This window comes from Passer domesticus, chromosome 5 (assembly GCF_036417665.1).
Source record: "Passer domesticus isolate bPasDom1 chromosome 5, bPasDom1.hap1, whole genome shotgun sequence".
Taxonomy (NCBI): domain Eukaryota; kingdom Metazoa; phylum Chordata; class Aves; order Passeriformes; family Passeridae; genus Passer; species Passer domesticus.
The window spans coordinates 21,166,726-21,182,042 of NC_087478.1; the positions used below are offsets into that span (position 1 = coordinate 21,166,726).

The window sequence follows — 15,317 nt, forward strand, 5'->3', positions numbered from 1 at the left end:
TATGCAAACACATTTACTGCCTTCAAATAGCAACAGAAGGAACTGACAGGCACAACAGTGCAACAACCCAAAGGGAGATCAAGCCACAGGCTTATGAATGTCAGCATCCTACAGGTGGGCACTTGAACCCTGTACCAAGCAAGCACTGGTCCCTTTGGAAATAGCACACTGGTTAAGCTTTCAGCTCCTCCTCAAGTCAGACTTGTCCTTTAGCTGTCAGTTTTAATTTATCACCTGGAAAAATAATGCAATATCGTGATTTGTAATGCACTTTCACAAGAAAAGAGTGGCTAATATTTATTTCATAAGTGTCCCTCAGGAAATTCTCATTTCAAGTCAACCAATATTTGGATATTAATCTGCTCAAGTCTTCAACAGAGAATTTTCTAACAAATATTGAAGGTTTTTAACATCAAGAAAGAAATTTAAAAAAAAATAAAATTAGATTAGTTAACTTTTAAACAGAAAAGCCTCCAAATGGGGTCAGAAAGGACATGAATAACTCTCAGCTTTCCCTGTGTATCATTGCAAACAGGCTCCTGTTTCCAGGTCTGATTTCAGAGAGGTCAGTGATTTTCCAAGCTGCAGGAAACTCTTTAAAGCTCCCTCTCACAGGTTTCTGCCAGTTTGGGTTGAGACAGCTGCCCACGGCCATCCCTTGGAGTTAAGCTGCACTCCCTACTCCATGCTCTATTTCTTTTGCTCCTTTTGCCAAAGCCAAACACTTCCCTAGACTCCTGCAGTTGCCTCAAGGCAGTAGAAATCTCTATTCTCTTAAAACTGACATACCCAATCCCATAGCTCACCTGCAGTCTCTCCTTCAGAACATCATATTTTTTTCCCAAAATGCATTTCTGTTATTCTGCTTTTCCCATCACTGACATTAGAACTGACTAAAAACACTACTCTTTTCTTTTCCCCACTATAGTGCTTTTGGAAAATTTTTTCCATGCTTCTTTTGATGAAAGACATTATTGCATTTTTCATCTTGTCTTTAAATTATGTTCAGTGAAAACAAGTAATTAAAACCAGAGAAACTATAATCTCCTTCCAACTTCCATAGTTTTGTATTTCGTGGTTTTGTATGTAGAACTTAAGTTCTACAACTTGGTAGTCATTACTTGTGGCTCAGTGTGTAATAAAGTCCTAACATGCATCTCATGATAAAATTTCTTCTGGGATGAGCAATCTTTGCTCATCCCAGAAGACATTGTGTAGCTGTAGAATTGATAATAAACTGTGGAATAAAATATACAGGAAATCAATGGCAGGGTCTGATCTGGGGCAGAAACAAGGGAAATCCCCTAAGGAATGGAGTCTGAGAAGGAATGGAGAACTGGAATCTGGTCATGATGACCCAAATTACATTACAGCAGTAAAATACACTTTTATGCGTGAATTCTGCAAATGTTGGAGCAGATATTGGGTGTGTATATTAGCAAATAGTGCAGAACAATACAAGTAGCTTTATAGAAGGAAACAGTTGAGGTTGAGGACCAGATGTCCATACCAGATGTTTTTCAGAAGGTTTTTACCTCAGTCTAGCTCTGTCTGGTCCCCTGGGCTGAATGCCCATTGGCTGCTGAAGGGTATAAGGTACTCTCCTGCAACACAATTCCTGTTTGGTACCAGTTAAGAGGAACCCATGCCACACACAGTGAGACAACTCTATCGCACAAACCAAAACTTAGTAAGTGGGGTGCAGACAGGAGATTTGATCAAAAGTCCACTCCTGATCTGAACTAAAATGTTAACATAAATTCATCTGGTGTAGGCAGCAGGTGGTGGAACTGCTGTAGTTTATATAACTTGCTGAAAACCAAAGTAAAAATGAAAGAACTGAATGTTTTTAAACAAGAGCAGATTGTTTTACTCTAGGTGTTATGATGGAAATCATAAATCAAAGCTGTGCCAGCCATTTTGAAAAATATTGTTGAAATTGAGCTTTGAAAATGAATTCTCCCAAACTGTCCTTTAGAAATCTGAGGAGAACAAATATATGAACAATATATCTTCAAGAGTGCACAGAGGAAGAATGCTTGTCAAATATGTCAGACCTGAAAAAGTAACTGGCAATTCACAAAGAATGGAAATAAAACCAAACAAAGTAGATTAAATGGAGGCCTGCAATACCATAACCTTTACCACTCTTGTCCAGAGCAGAATGTCTGAAGAAAATTTTTCTAGCCTTTCTTTCTAAGAAATGTTCATATCTAATTCTGCTCCTCAACCTTAGTCCCTGTGATTCCACTCCTATAATGAGCATCCAGTTCTCCTTTTGGCTTCCTCTTCAGCTCTCATTGAAAGAAAGAAATAGAGGTGCTGCAGTGTGTCCAGAGAAGGGCAACAGAGCAGGTGAAGGGTCTAAGTCCAAATCTTCTGAGGAGCAGCTGAGGGAGCTGAGGCTGTTTAGCATGGAGAAAAGGAGGCTCAGGGAAGACCTTTAATGAAATGGATGTGAATCCCAGGGTTTATTTTATAGATGAAAGACAGCAGAAAAGAGAGATGGATTCTTTACTTCTACTTAATTTTTCCCCCTCCATTTTTCATCAGCATTTGCTTTCATGATTTTAAAATTACTTCTATAAATATAGATTGGACACACATAGGAGATTAAAGATAACCCCTCTGTGTGAACTGCTAATAATGGATTTGCCTTATCAAAAATGTTATTGACTTATCACTTTGAAGTGTTAAGTGATTTCAATTATTTATTTTTAGCAAACATGTTTTATCTAAGATATGAAAAACCAGAAATAAGGCCACACATAGATATGCGTACTTACACTGGGACAAAGTTTAAATTTAGATGCCAAATCAGTATTGCTCTGAGCTCTAGAATATAGGATCATTATACCAAAAGTTGCACAATGCACTCCGTAATCCTTCAAGGCAGAAGAACGATTTTAGTTCTCAGTCTGGATGAGTGCACTACTGGCCCAAAGAGAGAAATTCTGCCTATATGGGTCTCGGGAATCTTGCCACAGCTCATATTCCAAGGGCTATAACACAACACTTTGCATTCTAGGGAAACATCATGGTCATCAAAAAATAGATGACTTAAGTTTCACATATTACTGAGTAGAAGGCAATGCTTCTGTGTCATCTTGATCTTCACTGAAACGGTTTTAGGGTTTTGGTTTTTTCCCCTCCAAAAGCCCCAGCTACTCGCACAACTTGATCATGATCAGTCTCATAAGTTTATAAAAATTCTTAAGATTGTAAAATTCGTGAATTTAATGGATAAAATTACTTGCCCAGACAGAGTTGTAACTACAAAGAAGGAGTTTTGGCTTCCAGGTTTGGGCTTAGCCATTTATTATGCCTTTCTCAGTGATGCAGTTGCTTGGAGGTTTTCCAGCACTGGATTTCTTGCCAACATCTCAGTCAAAGTTGTCAAAAATAAAATTGTGCTGGTTTGGTTAGAGAGAGTCAGCCCACAGGCTAGATTTAGAAAAATTTAATAGCACTTAAACCCTCAAAGTTCAACACTGATAGAGTAACTTGCTTATAAATGAGCAGAAGTCAAATCATATTTATCCCATGGACTTTTTTTGTTACTCATACAGAAATTAATTCAACACATTTTCTTACTGTGGAGTGTAATATTTCAAATAAAGCAAACAGAATCAACAGAAAATTCTAGCTGCTTTGCAACCAGATGCATTCATATTAGCCAAATAATTTAATCTCTTATTCCATTTAGCACCTTAGTCATCATTTTTGTACCTAAATATCAGTTTACCTAGACCGTATCTTGTGCATTGTGTCTATGTGCACATAAACATGGATAATCTGTGAGAATACCCTGAAAGACAGCACAGCACTAATCTGTAGGCAGCTGAACCCTATAATCTTAATCTTTCCTTCTCCTCATTTAAAATGTCCTAGGCCCCTTACCTCTTATTAAAATCTCTCATAGAAAATGTGTCAGGAAAACACTGATGAAACATTTTGCTATCTTCAGACTGTAGCTATTTTTTCCATTTTCGTTTGCTTGTTTTTTGAACATAAACTGTATGCTTTCTTCATATCCACAGCCACAGAGACATTGCTCAATAAAGTAGTCAAAAACCAACCAAGTAAGAAAAGATGTTTTGTTTTTTCCACTTTATCCCCAGATAGAATAAACTACAGTTGTTGAGATACAGTGGAAAACTAATCAGTTCTATTAATACAGTGACTGTCATTTTTTCTTCCTGGGACTCAGTCTGATGATTCATAGTCAGACTAAGTGAATTAGTGAGCAAAATGCATAGGAAGATGAATGCCAGTGGACAGCTTTCTTTCATAACAGCAATTGTTTGCCATTCCTCTTCTTTCATTGCCTAAAAGATCTTGCCATTGCAGGCTAGTTAGAAAATATACAATCAAATACTTCTGTGCTAGAGAAATACAGATTATCACGGATGCTCTATCTGCAGGGCACTTAACGGGACAGCTGTTCAGACTAGGAGAAGGATTATGGGAGAAATTCAGTCAACCTTTTAAGGCACCTCTTTTTTATTATTCTCATCTCATTACTGCTGAATCTGCATATAGATGCAGCTAGAGAATTGTGTAGTTATATATAATGAAACTTGCCACATAATTTTTTATAATTACTGTAGTGTTATGATCTAAGCAATATTTTCAACTAAGTATTAAGGAAGGAAGTTTGGTACAGTGCCAAATGAGAAAATGTCTGATAAAAAGTAACACATTCTTCTTCCTGCTTTATTTAATTCTTGACAATATATGAAGCCCTAATTGGGCTTCATAACTTTTAACCTTGTTCCAAGGAATTCAGATTGTAGCAGTTATTTCCTTAACTTTCACTGATACTTTAAAGCATGAAACTGAATACAACACTGTTGAGTGACAAAGATAATTTCAGGATCACAAATAACCAGGGCTGAAAACAGAACAACAGAACTGGAATACATAGGACTGACTCACTTTCAGACTAAGAAATAAGCACCAAGAAACATGGGCTATGGCTTATTTTCCTACAACATACATGCATTTTAATTAGCTGTCAATGTGTCATGGCAACATTGGTCTCTCACACAAGAGTGTTTGGCCTTGCACAAGATGAGGATTCCCCACCTGTTTTTCAGCTGTTTCACATGCTACTAGCAGGGAAGGAAGAAGAAAACAGGACAATCATAGGCTTTGTCCCCTCAAGCCAGCCCTGATTTGGAATATAAAAGCAACGTTTTTTAAACTTGGTGCAGTCTCATTGGCAGTTAATCTGCACTTCCTAGAAGTAGAGCTTACTCCCAAACATATGGCTACTGTATGTAGAACAAGTGGATGTTTAATGTCTTTCTCTTGGTGAACATGGGCATAAATGAAGTTTATGGCAGTATCTCCCTCTTCCCCATATCATGCAAGTACCATTTTATGAGAAATGGAATGGCTGCATATGAAAGAAATTGTGTAGACACAAAGGTTACGCCAATTTTAAACAGGCCTAAAAGATGCACTTTAAAGGATTCTCAGCTTGAGCAAAGGAAGAGGAAGCTATAACCTACTTCAAGCACAGCATTTAGCACCTGCCTGACAAGTGATAGTTCATGCAGTCCCAGGAGATGAGCACAATGAAACTCATCTTCAGCAGCAAGAAACCTCATTTTTGCTGGAGTACAAATCACCGTCTAAGTCTAATGACTCGCATTATGGCACTGTGTTAGTCTTCGCTTTTCTCTCCTCATTATTACAAAGCAGACTCTATTGTATTTTTGAAATTATCTTGCATGACAGAACCAGGCACTCCAGGCACACTGTTGTAAAGAAACAAAATGCAATGATGAATTTTAGAATAGAGTATATAATCTCCTTCTCAGCTCAGCAGATCTAATAATATTGGCTTTCACTGAGAAAATCAGTACAGTCTCCTTTTCCCTTCTATTCTGCTATGACCTCCCTCCTGGCCTCTTTCTTTCTTTTTTCTTTCCCCTGCTCTCTTCCCTTTATTCTCCCTCCCTCTTGGACCATTAAATGTTAACAGGCAGTCTGTTTAGTTCCATGAGAAGCCCTGTTGTGGTATGGCATAGAGGCACTTTTTCCTGTTCTCAAACACATGCATTATTATGTTGCTACCACCTAGGAAAATAACTTGGGTCAGGACAAGCCTATCTAGAAGAATAATACATTTCATAAAGGCCACAGTCATGAGTTCTGATCCAAAGCCTGCTGAATTATAAAAATAATCCAAAGTAGGTTCTCTGGGCTTTGAATCAGATTGGCTGTGAGCATATAAAACATCAATATTGAACAGCAGTAGTGGAACTGTGAATGGAAAAGTCCCACAAATAACCATCAAAAAGGTCAGCATTTAACTATGAATAGCAAAAAGGCATTTATTTCAGCTGTAAAGAATAACATAAAGATTATAAAAAGCAAGGACCTAGATCGATATAAATCAAAGCAAGATAAATATAAAAGACTATTGGATTATATCACTGACCAGGCAGTCCCAGAAGCTGTCTGCAGAAAAAATTAACCTAATGTCCAAAATTACATACCAGTAATTCTGGTTCATTGCTCCCTAGGTTCTCATTTTCACACAGTTTCAATTTTTGTAAAATGAAGCTCCTAAATATCTGCAGAAGAACATAATACCATAGGAAATTTGGCTTACTTTTAGCATATTTTAGCAGGATTTCATATCACACTTCTATGGGAATTTCAATACACATTATGTTTACATAATCGTAAGGATAAAATGAGGTGACGGGCAGAAATATGTTGTACAGAACTATATTGAACTATATGGATTTCTTACAAAGAGCCATAGCTTATGCATGTTTATCTACACAACTTCTTCACATATTTTATTTTCTGCTTTAGAAAGACAATTCTAGTTCATAAAATGGCCTTTTTGTCAAGGATTTTTGACTACAATAACTAAAAACTTTAATTCTCTTTCCTTTACCTCCCCAAAATAAAGTCCTTTGCAAAATGTTAAAAATCAACCCCCTCCTAACATTACACAAACCTTCCTTCACTAATGGCATTATTTTATTTGGACTAAATATAATTTCAGCATTACCATTATGTTTACATTTTGTTCAAAAATTCATACAGATAGTTTCACAACTGCCATAGCAATGTCAGTGGATATACAGAACTGTTCTTCTGATAATCCATGTTAAATTTAAATAATACTATACCCTGATTAGACTTTTTTGAGATTATCATATCCTCAAAAACACTTTTTCTAAACTCTTCCACTGAGCGATATCTTACCCAGTCTTGATGCAATAACGGCATTACGTAAAATACACAGCAGATATTTCTTACAAGAACTTTTTGCATAAACAAGTTGTGCAGATCTCTCTTTTTAATTTTCAAATATATAAAAAATCCTAACCATCTTTTACAACCTTTTAGTACTAAGAACTCTCGAAGTCACCTTCAATGCTGAGTAGTTATTCTCAAGAGTGCAGAGCTAAAAGCTATTCAGAAGTAGGGGCAAACCACCTCAGATTTGGAACTTGCTGCCATTGACAGGATTTTCTTTCACAACTTTTCTATTCTCTTCTACAATAGAAAATGTTTGAAATGAGGATGGAAGCAGCATCAGCTGGACAGAGGTACACAACTCATGCATCTTTGGGCAGCTGTGGTCTCACATCTATCTCACTCAGCCAGTAAGTTCTTGTACTTTTTTAGCTTCACTGTGATAAAACTTACCTAAAAAGTCTTGCTCTGCTTTTAGGAGCACAGCTTTTTACTTCATATTTTCTGAAATGAAGAATTCATTGCACTGCTTGTATTCAGAAACAAATAAAATCTGTTGCCTACCTACTCCACCTAAGACAAAAGTTCAGGGTGGGGAAGTTTTCATATCAATATTAACTTTAAATTCACTAAACTCTTAAACAGTTTAGTACTTGTTTGTTTTGGTTTTTTGTTTGGTTTTTTTTTTCAAATCCATGGCTAATACACAGAACTACACAATCCAATATAAAATCTTCTTCCATGAAGATTGATATAATATTTTTTCTTTGATATTTCTCCATGAAGAAAGTATTTTTTCATATACACATAGGAAAACAGGAGAGGACTTGAAGATCATGTTTCTTATTTTTGTCACATTATTACCTAGGGATCAAATATATAAAGTACACTTTTTACACCTGCAAATATTGCATTTTTACTTTTTACTAAATAAACTATTTAAGCAGGAAGAGATCTATCATACTTTATCACAGTGGAACAAATTTAAGCAATGACTCTTGGTCTGTTTATCTACCTTAATCAAGAAGTTATTATGGCAGGATCAAGAGTAACACATGGTATTCCTGACCCAGTAACATCACCTAATCATCAAGTGTCTCTCCAGTGCAGAGAAGTAATTTTCATCTGCACAGAATTATGTTATCACTCACATAAAGGATATTAGTGAGTCCCCAGAGGGGAATGAATGCACACAAGTAACTTCGGTACCAAGTCATCCCCAGCACTGAAGAATCCAAACTAGGGGGAGATTAAATTTTAATGAAATTTTATTTATCACTGCTTCTCCTTTCATTCTTGCGCTTGTTGGGAAGTATCACTTTATACTCAGGAAGAAAATTATACTACCTGAAACATCTTATCTTGAATTTAAATATTTTGAAAACACATTTACATTTACTGAATTACTCCAGAGTAAAAGTTTTCAGACAAGAATCTTGTCCATTAGTCTGCAAAGAGTTGGACAGCCATAACTGAAACAGTCCTGCAAGCTGCTAGGACAAAATCTCCCCAGCAGATGTCTATTGTGCACCTAACTGAATTGCAGTTAATAAAAGTAAAGAGAGCAAGCCACATTACAGTTCATAGATACCCAAATTTTTACCAAAAGCTCCCCTAAATATTCTATCACTTTTTGTACCCTAAGACAGTGTCTATTTGACTAAGCTGAGGAACCAAAATTGAAGCCCGTTTTGGATCATCATCCCTTGCCACAGTCCCCCAAGGCGCAGATCCAGCTGGTATGGGCCTAGTGACCCTCAGAGCACACAGCCAACAGGACCAAGGGGAAAGCAAAGCCCTGCAGCTGCGCCTCCTGCCCTTCAGGGCATTCAAGGCAATGCCCATTTTACTACAATATCCCAGCAGTTACAACCAGGCAGTGTATTTGGCACAATGTGATTATGCTCCTCAGCCAAAAGAAAATCATTCACCATCCATATTTTGCATTTTCCCTGATAATGCCTAAGAATAGTTAAAAGGGAAGGAGAACAAGTCATCTTCACTCATTCTGCCAGTGCTGAGACATGGAGATGCTAAAAATTCCAGCATCATTGGGCCTTAAGAAGATAAGGAGAGGGATGGCTGAGTTTGTAGCCCAGCAGCTGAAGCATTCAGCAGGGAAAGAGCAGGGATGACACAAATGGGCTGAAGCAGGCACCTTTCTGCTAACTGGTGTATTCTGAAGAAAATAACTCCCCCTTGTGCTATTTATGTGCTTAATGTAGGTGCCTAACTTTGAATTGTGAAGTTTAGGAAGATACACCTTCTCTACCATCAGCACTATTATAATAGATACACTAAACCTTTGTGCTCTTGAGAAATCTACACAGAACTTACTGCAAAATTCCTCATGTTGCTTCAGTTGGCACACATAAACCCTAAACCAGTGTCTATTTCTTCTGTAGCATTTCTCTGGTGTTTTGATTCTTTGGTAATTTGAATTAGGTCTCAGCCTCACAACCAGATCGATGTGTACAGTCAGCTATTCTGGTCACAGAACATACTGATGGCCACAAAACACCTCATGTATCTCAGTCTGTTCATATAAATAGAACATATTGTTAAAAGTTATTAAATATAATCAATTTCTAGTTGTTTTATAGTTGCTATTCCAGCTCATTGGCTAATGTATGTAATATGGCAACAAATAGCACTGTACCCATTTAAAGTTTTCCTGACACGGTTGCATAGAACCATAGAATGCCAAGTTTGAAGGGATCTCCGTGATCACCTTGTTCAATCTTTCCTAGCAAAAGCACAGTGTAAAAAAGATGGCCCAGCACCCTGTCCAGCTGAATCTTACAAGTGTCCAGGATGGGAAGTCCACCACTTCCCTGGGGAGATTATTTCAATGTCTGACCATTTTCATTCTGAAAAATTCTCCTCTTGTGACCAAAGTAACAAAACCTCTACTCACCTAAATTTGCATGAAATCATGATGCTTAATTACTATATCCTCAAACAAGAAACTCAGATTGCATATTATAATAATTTAACAGATTGTATATTGTCATAATTTAACCCCAACCAACAACTAAATACCATGCAGAGGTTTGCCCACTCCCCACACCCGGGATGGGAAAGATAATCAGAGAAAGAGTAAAACTCATGGGTTAAGATATGAACAGTTTAATTGAAAATTACAGTAAATTACAACAGCAATATTAATAATGTTAATGAAAACAGTAATGAAAAAGGTGAGAAAAAGAGAGAGGAATAAAACCCAAGAAAAACAAGTGATGCACAATAAACTTGTCATCACCCACTGACCCCGTTCCCCAGCAGCAACTGGCTCCCAGCCAACTCCCCTGAGTTTATAGACTGAGTCTGATGGTGTGGAATACCACTTTGGCCAGTTTGGGTCACTTGTTCTAGCTGTGCTCCCTTACAGGTTCTTTGCACATCCTCACTGGCAAACAGAAAAGCCCTTGACTTAAGGCAAGCACTACTTTGCAGCAACTGAAACATCAGTGTGTTATTAACATTATGCTCACACTAAATTCAAAACTCAGCACTATAGCAGCTAAGAAGCAAAAATTTAATTGTTTCCAAGCCAAAACAGGGACACGTGAACTATAATCGAGAAAATTAGAGAAGAAACCTCACCTAGTTTATGCAAAGTATAAACCAACCACTTACTGGTTTGAAATATTATTTTTCTGTAAGAATTTCTCTTTTGCTTACCATGTGTACTCTACACCACAATGTCTCAGTCTCTCCTCTCTCTCTAATTCTTTGAGGACCTGTGTATGACTTCTCCCTAATTAGGGTAGCTGTGAATGACTAATGTAGGCATTGATTACAATTAGGGTGGAAAAAGTGGCCAAAGCTTATGATCATTAAAGAGAAGATACAAGACCTGATTTTCTAGCTAAGGCATATCACACAGGCAAGATACAGAGAAGTCCAGGTACTGAATCTTTATCTCTTGGTATAGTTTTGAAGATATCAAAAGATTAATTATATTCTTGAAGAACTTGCGCAACATTTACACAGAGATTTCAGTCTAAGGGACTGATCAAAAAAACCCTATAGGTAAATTATACTATTCTTCTGCATCAATTCTAAAATAGTGAATAATGTATTACATTAGAAGAAGGTGGGAGCTTGGGGGTGGGAAAGCAAGGCAAAAGAACAGTGTAAATGAAAGTTTCTGAGAAAATGCAGAGACAGATTCTTGCATATGTAATTGTGAAGTCTTTGAAAATAATTTCTCTGCTGTAGGCCACAACAACTTTTCTCTTCATGAGAACAAGTTCTATCTTGGAATAATACCCAGAATCTTTTGTTTCTAGTACAGCCTACCTCCCTGTGGGGTAAAATCAAATCTAGAAGACTCAGTGAGTGGAGTTTCCATGGAATTGTTTCTGCAAAGAACAGATGTTTTTGACTTCACAGAAAATACTGCCAGTTTGTGACTGTGAGTCACAGGAGATTTGGTGAAAACCATTTTTTTTCTATATCGCCTGTACTTTTGCTAATATCCTGTCACACTGCAGTTCTGATAAATAGTTCCTTGACTCATTGTTGTCTTTGAAACTCTTATTCTGTGGAGATTTACCATTGCAAACTTTTATTGAGACTTACCCTTATAATCTCTTAGCTTGCCATGTTCTTTTATTTCCTTCCTTCTCTGGTTTCATAATCATCTGCCTTTTGTGTGAGATTTCTACTTGGAATCACAGAACCACAGAACAATTGAGGGTGGCATGGATTTCTGAGGCTCATCGTACAACACCCCTGCTCAAATCAGGTCATCTAAAGACAGTTGCCCAGGACCAGGCTTTTGAATATCTCCAGTCATGCAGATTCCATAATTCTGGACAACGTGAGTCAGTGCTCAGTTCCAGTCACAGGAAATAAAGTACTTCCCAAAGTTTAAAGGGAACCTCCTGTGTTTCAGATTCTGCTTCTTGTCTTCACTGGACTCACTCTAATCACAGAATCAGAGAATCACAGATTGGGTTGGGTTAGAGAGGACCTCTAGTCCCAACCTCTCTACCACGGACTGGGGCACCTTTCACACAGACCACATCACTCAGAGCACCATCAATACATCCACGACTCCTGTACTGAGGAGTCCAGAACAGTACTCCAGGCATGGCCTCACCAGGGATGAGAACAGGGGAAGGCTCACCTTCCCTTTTCTGCTGGCATCTCTCTACCTGGTGCAGCCCAAGTCAACATTAACACTTTTTTTTTGTGCTGCAAAGACACGTTGTTGACTCATGACCACCAGGACTCCCAGGTCCTTTTCTTCAAAGCTCCTTTCTAGCTGGCTGTCTCCCAGCATGTACTAGTGCCTAAGGATCTTCCTTCCCAGGTGCAGGACTTTACACTTTCCTGTGTTCAGTTTCATGAGTCAGCCCATTTCTCCAGTCTGATGAGGTCCCTCAGCACTCCTCAGAGTTGTATATCATCAGCAATCTTGCTCAGGGTCCACTCTGCCCCATCATCCAAATCACTGACCAAGAGAGACAGTATTACTCTTTTCCAGTATTACTCTTTTCCCATTATGCTGAACCTTGTAAAAAAAAAAAATACTTGTTAAATCAAATCAGAAAGAAAATGTCTTCACCTGAACTGCATAAACTCTATCAGAGCTAAGAGCTCCTGAGGTATTACAAGTACTCTGCACGGCCATCCTGGGCCCCTCTCATTTGTGAGATGAGTTGAGCACACTACTCCACAGCTTGGAAAATCATATTCCACAGGCACATTAGCAACATCACTAGGCATAGCCTGAAGAGCACTCTTCCTGCTTCTGCACTGTCAACCTGTAATATTACTGCTATTCCACCAAACTGAAATACCGAGGGACACTCTGAGGGTTTCATGATGCTGGCATTCAGCCTCATCAAAGAGGGACTTTTGTTGACAATTGTGTTCTTGTCCAACTTCTTAGCTGAGCAGAATTTAATTAAAACATGTCTCCTGAGAACACTTGATCAGTGTTCAAATAATCCTCAGCTTGCAGACAGAGAGCACTGAGGGAGCTTTACTCCCTGCCCTTGCCCACTCTGCATTCCCATGTCCTTTGACATGGCTGCAGGTGTATATCTGCATAAACTCCCCCCTTCAGATTAGGTCTGACAACTCCCTCTTTGATAATAAGTAGAGCCCATTGAAGGACTGTAAAGCTTGATCTAACCTTTAATTTGGTACATAATTTAATTTCATATTAGGACAAACTCTCAGTTGCATAAGATAAATATTACCATTACACATACCATAATGGTTCTCTTGTTAATGATGCTGCTGATGATTGCTAAAAATTTGGCAGATGTCCTTCTCCAGATGTGCTACTTAAATAGCCATTTAGGATAGAGAATTTCCAGTCCTCTGCATTATAATTTTTACAGTTCTCACTCTCTACAGAGTGGGCATTTTATGGAGCACAAATATGTAAGAGCTTACTCCATTTTAACTGGTTTTGAAAACAAAATGTTTCTTTACAAATACTGCAGGAAATAAAGTGTCATTGGCAGTATACTGTTGTCTCTTTTGTATCTGGCCAGGACTGAAATGGTGGTAGCTGACACTGAAAGCAAATTTGCCATCAGCTGCACTGGCTAATGAGTGCTTAAGGGATAACTTATGAGAGAGCTAAAGAAAGGGAGAACTTGCATTCAAGGAGGGTGATTAGTGTTGTGGGTCCCTGTGAAGCATTAACTTCACAGCCATGTTCAAGTCAACAATATTTTTGTTCCCTCCTCCCTACTGAGAGTATTGTACTAAAAAGGGTCATCAGTTTGCAAATCTGGCATCTACTTACATTGTTTAAAAATCTTACTAGACTCCCATTAGCATAATGGGTCCTGACATATATTTCCTAATTTGCTGTATGAAATAACTACTGTGGACAACTATAATCATACTCCAATTGCTGCTTTCAAAAGAGGTTTTTAAAAATTGCTGTATTGATCTGAGATGTAAAATACATCTGTGATGGTATAAACAATATGTCCTGTGGGACGACAACATTAATATTTTATTACTAACTTCTTACATAGCCTCCTACATGAGCTGTGGAATGTAAAAGCAACCTTCATTGAAGCAGAGGAGAAAAAACAAAAGGTGAGTATATACATAAATTCTGAGAAATATTAAATCATTTCAAGATTGCATAAGCTGCCTTTCTGCTTAAGATGTTGGCATTTAAACTGCAGGTTTTCTGCCCTGCATAGCATTTAAAGGATGCTCATTGCAAAATCAAAACCTGGGCAGTCATTTCCAAGAAAATCAGATTATTTGGTTTGAAGGAGCACATTTGTCATTTGACATCACATTATCTATTTTTAAAGGATGCTTTCTCATGAGCATCCATATGCCATTGTTTTACTCAAACCAAAATAGGAAACTGAGGGGTAACATGGGCAGAAGTTTCTGGCCATCTCTCTGCAGCAGTGCACAGGCTCAATGCAATGTATCTAAAGCATCTAGTAAAATATGCTACGCAGCCAAAGGCAAAAGGACTTGAAGGGGAGTGTTCATAAATTAATTGCCTTTTTCTCTTCACTGGCTGTATTGAAGGCAGGCACCTTTCAAAGGTCGGTCCAAATGTCCAACCAATTTTCTCTCAATGGCAATGGGAATGATGGCCACAGATCATATTCCACTGCAAGCGCACTAGTGATTAGAGCACTGGATGAGGAAGCAGGGACTTGAATTTTTAGGTTTATTCTTCCTAAAAGAGTTATCCCAAGATATTGACAAAAGGCCTAACCAGTAAAAGAGAGAAGTGTCCAGCCTTTCCAAGGAGGCTGGGCTGCTGAGGCCTCTGGGCAGCAAAAGACCTCTGCCCTCAAGCTGAAAAGAAGCCTGACTTCACCTTGTGGTTTCAGCATTTAGGGTAGGGGAAGGAGGACAAGAGAACATTCTGAAGTTTTGTGTTGCCTTTTAGGTCTTTTTTTTGCTCTGAGTTAATATAATCTGAGAGATGAGGAAGCTTTTTCTGGAACCTCAATTCCAGTAAGCTGTGTTAATTTGCAGGAAAATTGCACCACACTGTGGGAAGAAGAAAGGAGCTGTACAAGGTTAGATAAGGCTAGTTTCAGTTCATGTAAATGCCTGCCACTTTGTAGACTCAA

At 38.1% G+C, this 15,317-nt stretch overlaps 1 protein-coding gene across 7 annotated transcripts in view; it reads right to left on the reverse strand.

Moving 5' to 3' along the window:
* Positions 1 to 15,317, reverse strand: part of PTPRZ1 (protein tyrosine phosphatase receptor type Z1) — a 131,155-nt gene that overhangs the window by 60,017 nt on the left and 55,821 nt on the right. The gene's annotated exons all lie outside the window — the stretch shown is intronic.